The 12648-nt window shown below is 37.0% G+C and overlaps 1 protein-coding gene across 7 annotated transcripts in view; it reads left to right on the forward strand.

Annotated features, from left to right (window-relative positions):
• The first annotated feature begins 3314 nt into the window (after nucleotides 1–3314).
• dpy (fibrillin-like protein dumpy) overlaps nucleotides 3315–12648 on the forward strand; it is a 137230-nt gene continuing 127896 nt past the window's right edge. Inside the window, exons 1-2 of one of the 7 annotated variants that reach the window (XM_089465924.1) lie at nucleotides 3315–3462; nucleotides 6033–6331. The gene's annotated coding sequence lies outside the window, so the exon portion shown is untranslated. The other 6 variants (XM_089465927.1, XM_089465931.1, XM_089465926.1 and 3 more) reach the window with 6 other exon arrangements.

The following is a 12648-nucleotide window of genomic DNA, read 5'->3' on the forward strand; positions in this document are numbered from 1 at the left end:
CTCGCTTACTTGCAAAACATCTCTTCGCCCAACTCCTGCTCCGTTTCCTTTTCCTCTCATGCCTTTTATCGTGTTTCTCAGCACGCAATTGATATGCAGAGCACGGCTTATAGTGCTCATCTCTAACCCAAAACTGCGAGCCGAGCACTTGCTTGAGCTGCGACTGAAACCCATAATTAAAAAATTTCAACTTTGTCTGAAATTAATTTTGAATACGCTCGGGACAGACAAACACTTGACTTGACTTGCTTTTGATGACGCGCCGACGCCGCCGCGTAAATTGCCTAGGCCCCATCCAAAGAGGTCTCACACATGAGAACCAGAGCTGCTGCTCCTGCGGCTGCTCCTCTTCTAGCAGCTAGGAGGGAGAGTGACGCGCGGATTAAGTTGAGCATTCAAATTGAAACTGACAGTTTGGCTCTAGCTCTGACTCCAACTCCAACTCCAGCTCTGACTATGACTCCGACTACAACTCAGAGTCTGACTGCAGTCAGCAGCTAAGCAGCTAGTATGTTGTGTGTCCTGCGAGAGCTGGCTGCCCATAAAAGTGCCAGGGCCCATTTGAGAATCTGTTACTTTGTTCGCACGCACTGTAAACTGGTAAAAATAGTGCCAAAGCCATAAAACGTGGTGGCTGGCCGTAAAGCGCATATCGAATTATATGACGGCATAAATTCAACAGTTCCACAAGTTTGATTTCCACGTTATCTTATCGTGAGCCTCTTTGCCTCACTGACTCACTTGACTGGGCTCTTGCATGCCAAAGGGGCTAATAATTAATTGCACACAAAGGCTAGCTCAAACTGCAACCACGGCGATCTGCTGGCTGCTATTTGCATAGTGCACAAAACAAAGCAACAAATTAAAGGCGGCGCTAATTTAATTAGCTAAAAGTGCTAATAGTCACAAATGTGAGGCGGAGCGGGGCGAGGCGAGGCGAGTCAAGTCGAGTACTCGTATTAATGTTGTGTGTTTGGCTTTGTACTTCAGTTTGAGGTGTTGCTGCTGCTGCGGCGGCTGTTTGCATTCACTAATTGCCACAAACAACTTGAGGAGGTGTTGGCTGTGGGCCGGACGACTGCCGGTTACGCAATCAGGTCAGCAACATCACGATTTTCATGTGCTTGCACTTGATGGACACTTCAGCCAAACAAAGCCGCCTATTCACTTGACAGAAAGAAAACATAAATATAAACTGAAGACTTAGGGCACGAACTACACCACAGCACACTGTCAGCCATCAAATTTATGTTTGGTTGCTTTACGAGGCTCTTAAACTGATATGCTTTTACTTCCTCATAGGGTCAAGAAATCAAGAAGAAATGTTGCCCATAAAGACCTAAGCGTTTAGCTTCTGAAGGAGTTACGAGACTATTAAGATCAAGTTTAACAGGCACACATTTTAGTTTTACTGGTTTAAATTAATTTACGTCGATTTTATTTCTTATTGTTTTTCCTATGATAAATATCATTTATTTTAATTATTTAACTCAAAGTTTTTATACATGTATTTTGATTCATTATTTTGTATTCATATAAAAAGGTTTCCCAACTCTGAATAATTCGTAATATTTTTTATTAATTTTTAATTTTAATTTAAGAAAATATAAAATTCATCTTTAACAGCTATTTATCTTAAACATAAAAAATAAATGCATTAATATTATTACACCTGCATAATATAAATGTCTCTAATTTTATATGACATATGATGCAATAATAACATAAGATTTTTAAAAATTTTTTTAATACTAATTTGTATTAATATTTATATTCATGCTTATATTAATAAATATTTATAATTTAATATTACAGTATACTCTTCGACAACACAAATAACAGCGAACGGCGCTTAAAAAGATTCCACGTATTAGATTTGCCAAATAGAGAATAGACTAGTAGAGAGTTAAACTAGTAGATTAGCTATGAAAATGTATAATATATATACAAAAAACAAAAAAATAATAATAATATTACAGTATAATCAAATCCATTTTTCGTGATTCATTTGTCTAATATGTCACGTACTATAAATGCTATAATTGACGCCTCGTATTAGATATATAATTATTAATATACATAAGTAATTATAGCCTCACCCCAATTAACACCTTTTCACTCTTTCTCTTTCCTCTCTCTACTCAAATTCTATTTAAGTCAGCTACTTAACAACTCTACTATCGGCTATTGCTTAGCTATACATTTAAGTAAATGAATATATAAACAAAGTTTAAAACAAAGGCGAAAAATAAATTACTTTTAATATTTCCTTAATTATCCTAGCCAATAATAAAACTCGATTGTTAACATACACAAATACATCGCCCTATACTAATACCTAAAATTACACTAACTTAAGACACGCGTAAATAATAATAATAATAAAAAATAAATCAAAAATTCTAATCATCTTAATAAGTCAAACATTTGGCATTACATAATCATAATTTCACGCTGAGCATGAATTATAAATCACATAATAATAGCAGCTTTACATGATGTCATTGCACCGGGCGATGAAATCAAATCAAAATCGACCAAAATTTGACACAGACCATTAATAAGCGTATGGATTTATGCTGAATGGTGGCCAGCGGGGGCAGCGAGTGCAGCGGGCATCGTGTGGCGACACGCAGACGTTGGAGGACACCCACGCCGGCGTTGATTTTAAGCCGATTTCAAAGCCAGACAAATGTGAGGCTTAGCGAAAGAACAACAATTTGCACGGCCCGAACGCTAAGATGAAATTCAATATCATATATATATTGTATATATATATATATATATATATATATGCTTTTTTTTTGTATTTTCTTCTTTTTTCCTATGCCATTTCTGTGCGTTTTGCTTCAACACAGTTTTGGCTTCGATCAGCATGCGGCAGGCAGTCAAGTTCGTTGTTAAGTCCAGCACAAAACTCACCACGACGCAGCTAGCGACTGCGCCGCGTTGCTCATTGCCAATTGGAAGTGTCAAAACGATGACGTCACAGCTGTAAACAAAGCCAGGCCGGCAAGCAGAGCCAAAGCCGAGCAGCTTCAGAAACCAAAACAAACCGAAGCCGGCCACGTGATGCGCGCCAAACCAAAACTCGTTCCAGCTGTCAGTGACTGACACTGGAACGCGTTTGTTTACAAGAGAGAGCAACGCAGGCAGAAAAACCAAGAGAGAGAGAGAGAGAGATGGTAACCGATCGAGAGAGCTGCGCTCTCGCCTCTGCAATTTGTGCATTTGGTCAAGTTCAAGAGTGCTGGCCACTGGTGAATTTCTCTCCGCTGTTCGTTTTCGTCTAATGCGCTGGCTCCGCCGTCTCGCCAGCTCCAATGCCAGCGCCAACGTCTCCGTCTTTTATAATTGCAGTCTGGTTGGGGGCTCGCGCTCAGTCTTGCTGCGCACCTCGTCGTGTGAAGTGTGGTCGTCGTCATTGTAGTCGCCCGCTCGACTACTTCATTCAGTAAGTCAGTAAGTAACGAGTGGGGGATCTCAGCTCACCTCAGATCCGCTACGTCAATTCGCTGTCTCGCTTCAGCTCGGCTTACGTGCGCCGTTCGTTGACTCGCGCTCGCTTACGTCATTCGACGCTTACGTCGTCTCTCGCTGGGGGTCCGTAAAGGCAGCGCCTGCGCATCTTGCCACATTCCGAGTCGCGCTTACAACCGAGCCACAAGTCGCACACGGTGCGCATCGCAGCCCAACCCACTGAGAAAAATAAGAATAGAACTCTCCATAAGAATTTGCGAAAATCTGAAAATCTTTAACTGTGTGTGCGAATTTTCAATAAAGTTACTTTATGTGCGTCGGTCTAACAGTAATAATTTGATAACCAACTGAATAAAATATATTTAAAAAATTATTTGAATCTTAAAATGAATCAATAATATTACAATAATCTATCAATTACTTGTGTGTATTCCACAATGTTCTAGAACGCAACTTCAAAGAATTTTCGAATTACAAAAGACAGACAAAGTAAGACTTTGAATGTTCTTTGATATTCCAGAAATTGCACTAAATGGGTTTTTGAATTAGTTGGAAAATATAATGAGATTTCTAAATGTTCTAGAAATTGAATTACATTAAACTAAATAATTAAACTAAATTTGCAAATATTGAAAAATATTTTTGCAAAGATCTTTTATAGTAATCAAGAAAAAGCTTTAAAAAAGCTTAAAAATTAACTTAAAAAATTAAAGAAAAATATGTTTTCAAAGTACTTTTTGTATTTCATATTCTGAATAATACAAAAAAAATTTATATATTTAATAAAAATAAATAATTAATTAAAAAAATAAAAATAAAAAATAAAAACACTATAAATATTTAAATCAAATTTATGCCAAGCATTTATCGCTTTTTAAATGCTTAATATATATATAATATAAATAATTTAATTTTTAACAATTTTTTATGACTTAACAAAACTTTCTTGTTTTGAATTAAAAAGTTTCTTCAAATTTGTCTAAGCTGACAATTAATGTGATAAATTTTAAACAAATTCGCGAGCCCATAACTGTTTAATGATTGAAAGCCAAAGGATTAAATTTTTTAAATTAAATTTTTGTTGTTGTGAAATTCTGTCTCAGTTTAAGGCATATTTATTTATAACAATAAATAGTTGATATAAAAACTTTCTACTAACAAGAAGAAAAAGTTGTTTCCTTCAACCTTTCACTATTTACATAAAAAAAAAAATCCCAATGAGCGCACAGAATTTTTGGCACAAGAAATCTTTTGGCTTTCTAGAATTTTGCATAATTTGATCAATGCGAAATATTGATAGCAAAGTGACTTAAGTAGACTCTGAGTGTGTGCTTGTGCTGTGCTCTTGATAAATAATTTAAATGCCGTCAGCAGTTGGCATATTTCGCATTTAACATTGTGGACATAAACACAATTAGCTAAATTGGCAGCAATAAAATTAAAGTGCAGCGTGAGGAGAGCAAAAACGCGAAGATCGAAATCAAAATAAAAATTCAGAAAATAAAGAAAAATAAAATACAAATCAGAAGGCAATGCCAGCACCAACGCCAACGCAACCAACTGAACAACTTTATAAAACTAAGCACGAGCCGCCCCGACAATTGGCATGAGTCGGCAGCTGGGTCTTGGCTGTAGCTGCAGTTGTTGCTATTGTTGTTGTTGGCCTGCTGCCACCTTGGAATAGGCAAAATTAACTAAATTACAACATCAACGAAACACGGAGGGGCAACAGCAGCAGCAACTAAAATTTGTTGCACATGCAAATTTATGTGTAAGTGAAGCAGCAGCAGCAGCATCCAAAGAATATGCAACAGCAGCATCGTCTTCGCCGAGGCAAATAATTGTGTTTAAATAAAGCTGTAGCCAAGAATTTCGTCTAGGCCTGGCCAATGGCCACTAGGCAACTATGCTGCTGGTTACTGTTGCAGTTGCTGTTGCTGTTGCTGTTGCTGTTGCTGTTGCAGTTGCTGTTGCAGTTGCTACTGCTGCATTAAGCCATATCCGGTTCAGCTTCAGGTTCGGAGCACTATGGGCACTGCCTGTCTAAATTTAGCGCTTAATGAAGCTGCTGCTGCTGCTGCTGCTGACGCAGCCATTGCCGTTGCTGTTGCTGATGTTGCAGATGCAAATTGTGGCAGCGCAAACAGATCAAGAGTCGCATTCACAGCCTCTCAAGCCCTCGCGCGCTAGTTTGTAATAATTCATAAAAATTGGCAAATTAAACGCCAACACAACAAATGATCCGCGTGGCGACTGCAATTTGTATGCAATGCTCTGGCAACATACGATAAAAACAAATAATGGCCAGCGACTGCCGCTGCTGCTGGGGCATGCAACAGGGCATGCAACAACGAAACAGTTGGGTTTCTGTTGCACAGTCCACGGCGATGATAAATGTGCGCCCACTTTGCTTATTTATGGCCACTCAAATTGAATGCAATTGATTTTCTCCTCTTCTGCTGGTTCGCTTGCCTCTCGCTCGCACTCTGGCTGTTTTGTACCTGCGTTGGCGTTGCATAACCCCAGCTAAACTCCAAATTCATCTCTTACAGACCCTTAAGGAAAACTGCATGAAACAATTCAAACAACAAGAGAAAATACTCGTTCCATGCGCGTGTATTGTGCCTGTGCCTGTGCATGTGTGTGCGTGAGTGTGTGTGTGTGTGTAAAATGATTTCACACTGAGCACCAAAAATATTTACCCAACAAATATTAAATACAAAGTGCGACAAAGTGTTTAACCACAAATAATTCAAATTCAAATTCAAAAGTTTCGAGTAGCTGGCATCACATTCAAAGCAGACCAAGATTTTGTTTTTTTTGCGGAGAAATGAGTAGCAACAAATTATTGGTAAGTCTGACAATCCTTAAATAGATATTTTAGTTTTATTTATTGTTTTTCGCTAATGAGCCCAACATTCAATTTGCAACAATTAGAAGCAAAGCCACGAAATCTAAACCGCCCCAAACAGCAACCGCAAACAAGTTGCGTATCTAGAGCCATTTTGAGAATTTACCACTGACAATTTATTTATTGCTTTCAATTAGTTAACAAATTTTATTGTGTTTGGCAGCAAATCGTTTATATTAATTGAAGTTTTGACTGTAATTTGAATAATTAATAAATCTTAATAGCTAAGTAGTTTGCATTACAGTAAATTAATTTTATATAATAATAATAATTATTTTTATTATATTAAAAATAGTTGCATAGGTATTAATTAGTTTATTTGCATTAACATTAATTTTAATAATAATAATAATAATATATTAATATATATATATACATTTTGCGTAATAATAATAATTGTATTATATGAAATATACATATATATGAATTTATTGTTCATGTTTTATAAATTTTTTTTTTATTATATATGTTTATATATTTTTTTTTTAGTAGACAAATATAAGAGATTTTTTATAAAATTTCGGTTTCCATTTATACAAATATTTGAAATAAATTGCACATCAATCTAAGTAATTGACTATGCTTAAATACTTACTTACTTACCAAGTATTAGTTTCATGTTATTTATCCTATGCTCATGCAGTCAACAAATATTTCTGCCTATGATATTTAGCAGCTGATGTGCTGTCAATCAAACAGTCACTCAAATCACTCAGTTTGTCTGCCATTTTTTCCCTCCTTTTTCCATTTTATATGTTTTTTGCTGTCCATTCAAGCAGTACGGTAATATCTACCGCCCCTTGAAGGTCGCCGAGAAAAAAAAAAATAAACAAATAACTTAAAAAACACTTGAGGGCGGCACATGATAAAAAGCAAATTTTTAATTTTTATTATGTAGACAATTATTTTCCTATTTTTGACTTAGCCAAGCTTTTTAAATAATGACATGAAAATAACAGCGTTTTTTTTATATATATATATACTAAGGCAACAATTCAAAGAGAAGCTTTGGCTAGAGTTATAAATATGATATACACTCTACAGAAGCAATGTTCATTTAATGAGAAATTTATGTATATTTTTTACAATTTCGGAAATAGAAATTTAAATATTTATTAATTATGAAGGAATTATAATAATGTATAATATGAAACAGATTTTTTGTTGGCCTGCTTTTTCGATAGACAACTGAAAAGTTGAACATTTATATATATATAAAAAATATAAATTTTGTTAATAAGAAGAATAAAGCATTTATTACTTGCTTTTAGGAAACCCATTTATTTAACACGTTATAACTTAAAAAAAAAGAAAAAAAAAATAACAACAAAATTTTCTGCGGAACAACCTTTGAAATTGCTTAATTATTTATTATTTTTATGTCTTAAACCCGTTTAATAAAAAGGGTATTACAGTAAGAGTTTAAAAGTGAAGTATATATTTATGTATATAGGATAAGATGGAATTTTCAAAATAGAGAAAAATCTCCCATATTATTCGAATTGTCTACTTGAATAATTTTAATTATGTATATTCAATTTATTTATATAAAATTATTATGATAATGAATATTATAATAATGATGCTAAGATTATTTTGATGAAAAAAATTATCATCATTATCGCGAATGCTAGGTATCTGCTAGTTGGTCTCATCCCCAAACATCTCACTCTCTTGTTGATTTATTTATTTATTAATTTTATTGTTCTTATTTTTGTGAATCTTTTTGTTTTTGTTTGAAGAAAGAAAAACAAAAAAACAAAACAAAAAAAAAAAACAACAACAAAAATAATTGCGCGCTTGTCTTGTCTCAATGCAAACGCAAGAGAATTGCAAACAAATTTCGCATTGCCGCCTGAATAGCTACGGCCTTGAGATAAACAGCAAACTTTTGTTTAGACAATCCACAGCCGCCTTCGATATTAATTCCGTTTATACATATTCATATATCTATATATATATATATATATACGTGTATATACGTGTATTGAATAATAGAGGTTAACGTGGCACTTGCACGAACAATCGACCTAATATTGAGTAATTTTCCGATGGGGTCTTAAAAATAAATCTATTACGCAGATGCTGCGAGAGGGTCGTAAATTGCAGCAGCTCCTAATTGAATTAAAGTCATTTTGAGGAGGCGCAGCGAGCCTCCGTTGGTGTCTCGAGAGAGACATAAATTCCGCCACCTTCGAAGCGCGTTGCTATTTTTGGTGTCCATGTGCGGGCAAGCGGCTCATGCCCTGGACCAGCAATATATTTATTGTAAAGCTCGTTGAACATAATCATTAAGCGCAATTTACCTACAAAGTTTCGTGCCGCCAACAACGTTGGCAGGGGGACGAGCAGACGGATGGGCGAATGGACAGGCCGGACGGACCGTGCAAAATGATTATTACCATACGCCCCGTCAATGCGAGGGCTGAGCGGGCTAACGGGCGAACGGGTGAACGGGTGAACCGGGCGATCGGGGGCCATGGGCCAACAGTTGAGCACGAGCGCAACGAAAGACTCAAGACACGAACTTGACTTGCCACAAATTCAAAGTGTGGCAAATTCAACTCCGCACTCCACATACACAAATAAATAAGGTAAATCAATAAATAAATAAATAAACAACTGCAACTGCAACAGCTTGAGTGAAGTGAAGTGAAGTGAAAGCTGCCGTCGATTGGGGCTGGGTCCGGCGAGGCATTTGGCATTTACGAAACGTTTTTTCTTCTTCAGCTGCACATAACGGACAACTGTCAATAAATAATCAAAATAAGCCAAAGCCGAAATGCCCCAAAGCGAACAATTGACTATTTTTGGTAACTTGTCGCTTGTAAAAATACTCGAATATATACAATAACGCGCTAAAAGGAAACTCGAGCAGCGAGACATTTCATGAATCTGTGAAATTACCGAATGATGCAATCGCTGCGCACTCAATATTTACAGTTACAAAAACTGTATTGAGTGGGTGCCAACAAAAGGTGACTACATGTAGAACTGCCTTATGCCTTGAATCCAGTTGCTTTTCACGTTTTAAATGTCAGCAAACAAAAAAAAAACAGAAACAGCAACAACAAAAAATCGAATGAAATACAACAAATTAAACAAAAGGCTAATGCAAATGGCAAACGAGTTTTTGGCCAAATACAATTTGCATATGAGAAAACGCAGTCGTCGAAAATTAAATTATATTAAATCACTGTGCAGCGCCAAGCACTGCTAGCTTCCAAGTGGCTTGCCTTGAGTCCACATATCTCGCTACAGTTCACAGACTTGGCAAAAATATACGAATCAGCCGTAGTACTTGCGTCACAGAACAAAAAGCGCCGCTCACTGGGCATTAGAAGCGGCTGCAGGCGCTCAGCTGACCGCCTCTGATCTAAGCAATCAAGAATGCCAGACTGCCGGATACCTTAGAGTCATTGACTTATATTATATTGTAGAACTAGCATTAATGTTCCATAAGTTCCGCAAAGTTCAAGTCTAAGACTATCATATATCCGATATACTGTATTGTTGCTCTATCAAATTTACAGGGTATACGAAGCACTCATCAAATTACAAATATTGTTAGTCATAAATTCAATGAATAACCAACAACGACCTTAATTATAGGCCACAATTTCGATTGTAATTTATTCGAATGCCAAACAAAAGACTTAGGACACAAACTTGCCACTGTTTATGCCAGAGCAAATGTTTATGACATCTTAATTAGATTAATCGATGCATAAAACAGCTGCTGGCTAGCAGCATCCACCGAGTACATTCTCGGCTCGCCGGGACATCCCGACCACAAGCAGAATATTTATTTATGGTTCGCATAAAATTTAAGTGTTACATAAGTTGAGCTGCGGCCGGGCTCGGCTGGGCTCGGCTGGGCTCGGCTCGCTTAGGCTGGCTGCTTCTCTTTCTACAATATTTAAGCCATTTTTATAGTTTGCCTTCAATGATTAATGCTTCTTGGCAGCTGAGCCCTTCTCGGCATTCAATGTAACGGTAACTCGTTGTATTATTAAACGCAATTACTGTCAATAGGTTTTTAGCCTTCTTTCATTCGGACCATAATGAATTGCACGATTTCTCGGGTCCGCCAAAACAACCTCAAATGCGAAAGTTCAAAGACACGCACCACTCGCGCCGAGGGGGAGGTACGTGTGGGCTAGCAGGGGAATATTTGCCATTCGTTTTGCCATTAAGAAAATAAATTTACGCCTGTGCTTTGTGTTACATTTGCTTTTGTTTTGTTTTTGCTTTGAAAGCTTTTAATAGGATTTTTATTTAACATATGTTTTCTTCTTCTTCTTCAACGCGCTTTTTGGTGCCCTGAGACGTGACTTGAAAACTTGAGGCTCCATTGATGCGTGCTGATCTTATTGATGATGTCATATCGCACTGATGGGGCGCTGCGATCCGCTCAGCCTGCCTTGTGCCTATGCATAATTAAACTGACATTAAGTTCGGGTTGTGGGAACTGACAAATTCTGTCAATCAAATGAGAGAGCTACCAAAGTTATCAATCAATCATTTAATATCTTAATTTTAAATTTCTAATTTAAAACATTTTCAGGGGTGTGTCGAAAAAAAAAACTAATACAAAGCTCAGCCTATTTTTGGGTCAAAGAAATCAAAGAGCTGCTCGACATCCACCGTAATTTATTCAGCAAATTAAAATCAAATTCAAATGTATTTGTTGCTTGTAGTAATAATATTTTTGGCCTGACAAAGACTTGAATATGACTAAGCCATTTGCTAATATCAAATTGTTTTTATTGGTACTAAATATGTAAATTATTTTAATTTATTTATTTCATTTCATACTTTGAACATGACTTCCATTTATAATAGCTTAATTTCTGTTTTTTTTTTTTTTCAACTTTTTTATTTTGCTCCAATCAAATGTTTGGAAAGACCAAAAAATGACTAAGAATATGCTAAACATATATTAATGAATATAGATAATGAAAAGGAATTTAATTCATTTAAATTATATTCTATAGCTTTAAATCAAGCATTTACAGTTATTGGAAAAGTTGAGTAACTTGAATAAATTATTATGCAAACATAAGAGAAACGATTGCATATTAAAAATTTTTAATAAAAAAAAAAGCAATTAATAATATTAAAATATAGATTTAGAAGATGATTCTAGAATCGAATTAAAAAACTTAAACTTATTAAACCGAATCAGCTAAATATAAAATATATTAATTTATAGAGCTATGAACTTGCGTGAGTCAGCTTAGCTGTTCTAGACTAGTCGAAGACTGGCCAAAGCACGGCCGGTCTCCGAAATGGCATTGCTCCAAATGTAACGCCCACGATACCAGGCCACAGGCCACAGGGAACAGACACAAACGCAGACAGAGAACAACTTGGTCTTAAAAGCAAAAACGTATAAAATACGCCAACTTATGCCACACACACCAAAGCCACAAACATTTTTATGGAGACATCAAAATCACAGCTCAGCAACAGCCACAGCCACAGCCACGGCCCCAGAGTCAGCCTTGCTGGTAGTGTGAATATTGGCAGATAGTTCACAGGGGTAGCTGGGAACCTTTGATGGGATGTGAGGCGATGTGAGCTGTGAACTGGCAGGATAGCATATTGTATGCCTGCATTTAGGCAGAGCCCATTATCGTGATGATTAAAACTTATTATTGGAGCTGTATTACTATTATTACTTGCGAGCTGGGCCAATGGCCGGGGCGGTTGCACGCACGCCGCTGCCGCTGCCGCTGCCGCTGCACGCTGCCGTTGCAATTGCGTCCTTTCATAATTCTTTGGTGGACCGTGAGCCCTCCCCGCATGCGCCGCATATGCATATTTTTAACCAGGCTGCGATTGCATCCAACATGTTATTAATACGTAGAAACAAATAAGCAAAAACAATAAGAAAGAGCCGTTTGCGGGTCGCTGGCTAAGGCTGAGGCAGCAACAAAAACGCGTTACAATTCTGCGGGCTACACCCCAGAGTCAGTGGCTGAGACGAAGCTGAGGCCAACTAAGAGTAGCAGCAGCAGCAGCAGCGGCAGCGGCAGTGGCAGCACATTCACCTGGAGCTATTGGCTGGAGACGTAGCTGGATCTGAGGCTGGAGCTGTTGCTGTAGCTGGAGCACGACGACGTCTTTGGCTTTGGCTATTGTTTAGTTCGGTTCGGATTTACCTTGATGGTCGTTCACTCTACATACAACGGCAACAACTTTTACTACTAACACACACTGGCACACACACACATACACACACACAGAGACTC

Source organism: Drosophila arizonae, chromosome 3, assembly GCF_054131065.1.
Source record: "Drosophila arizonae isolate 15081-1271.41 chromosome 3, UAZ_ARI_1.0, whole genome shotgun sequence".
In the NCBI taxonomy this organism is placed as follows: domain Eukaryota; kingdom Metazoa; phylum Arthropoda; class Insecta; order Diptera; family Drosophilidae; genus Drosophila; species Drosophila arizonae.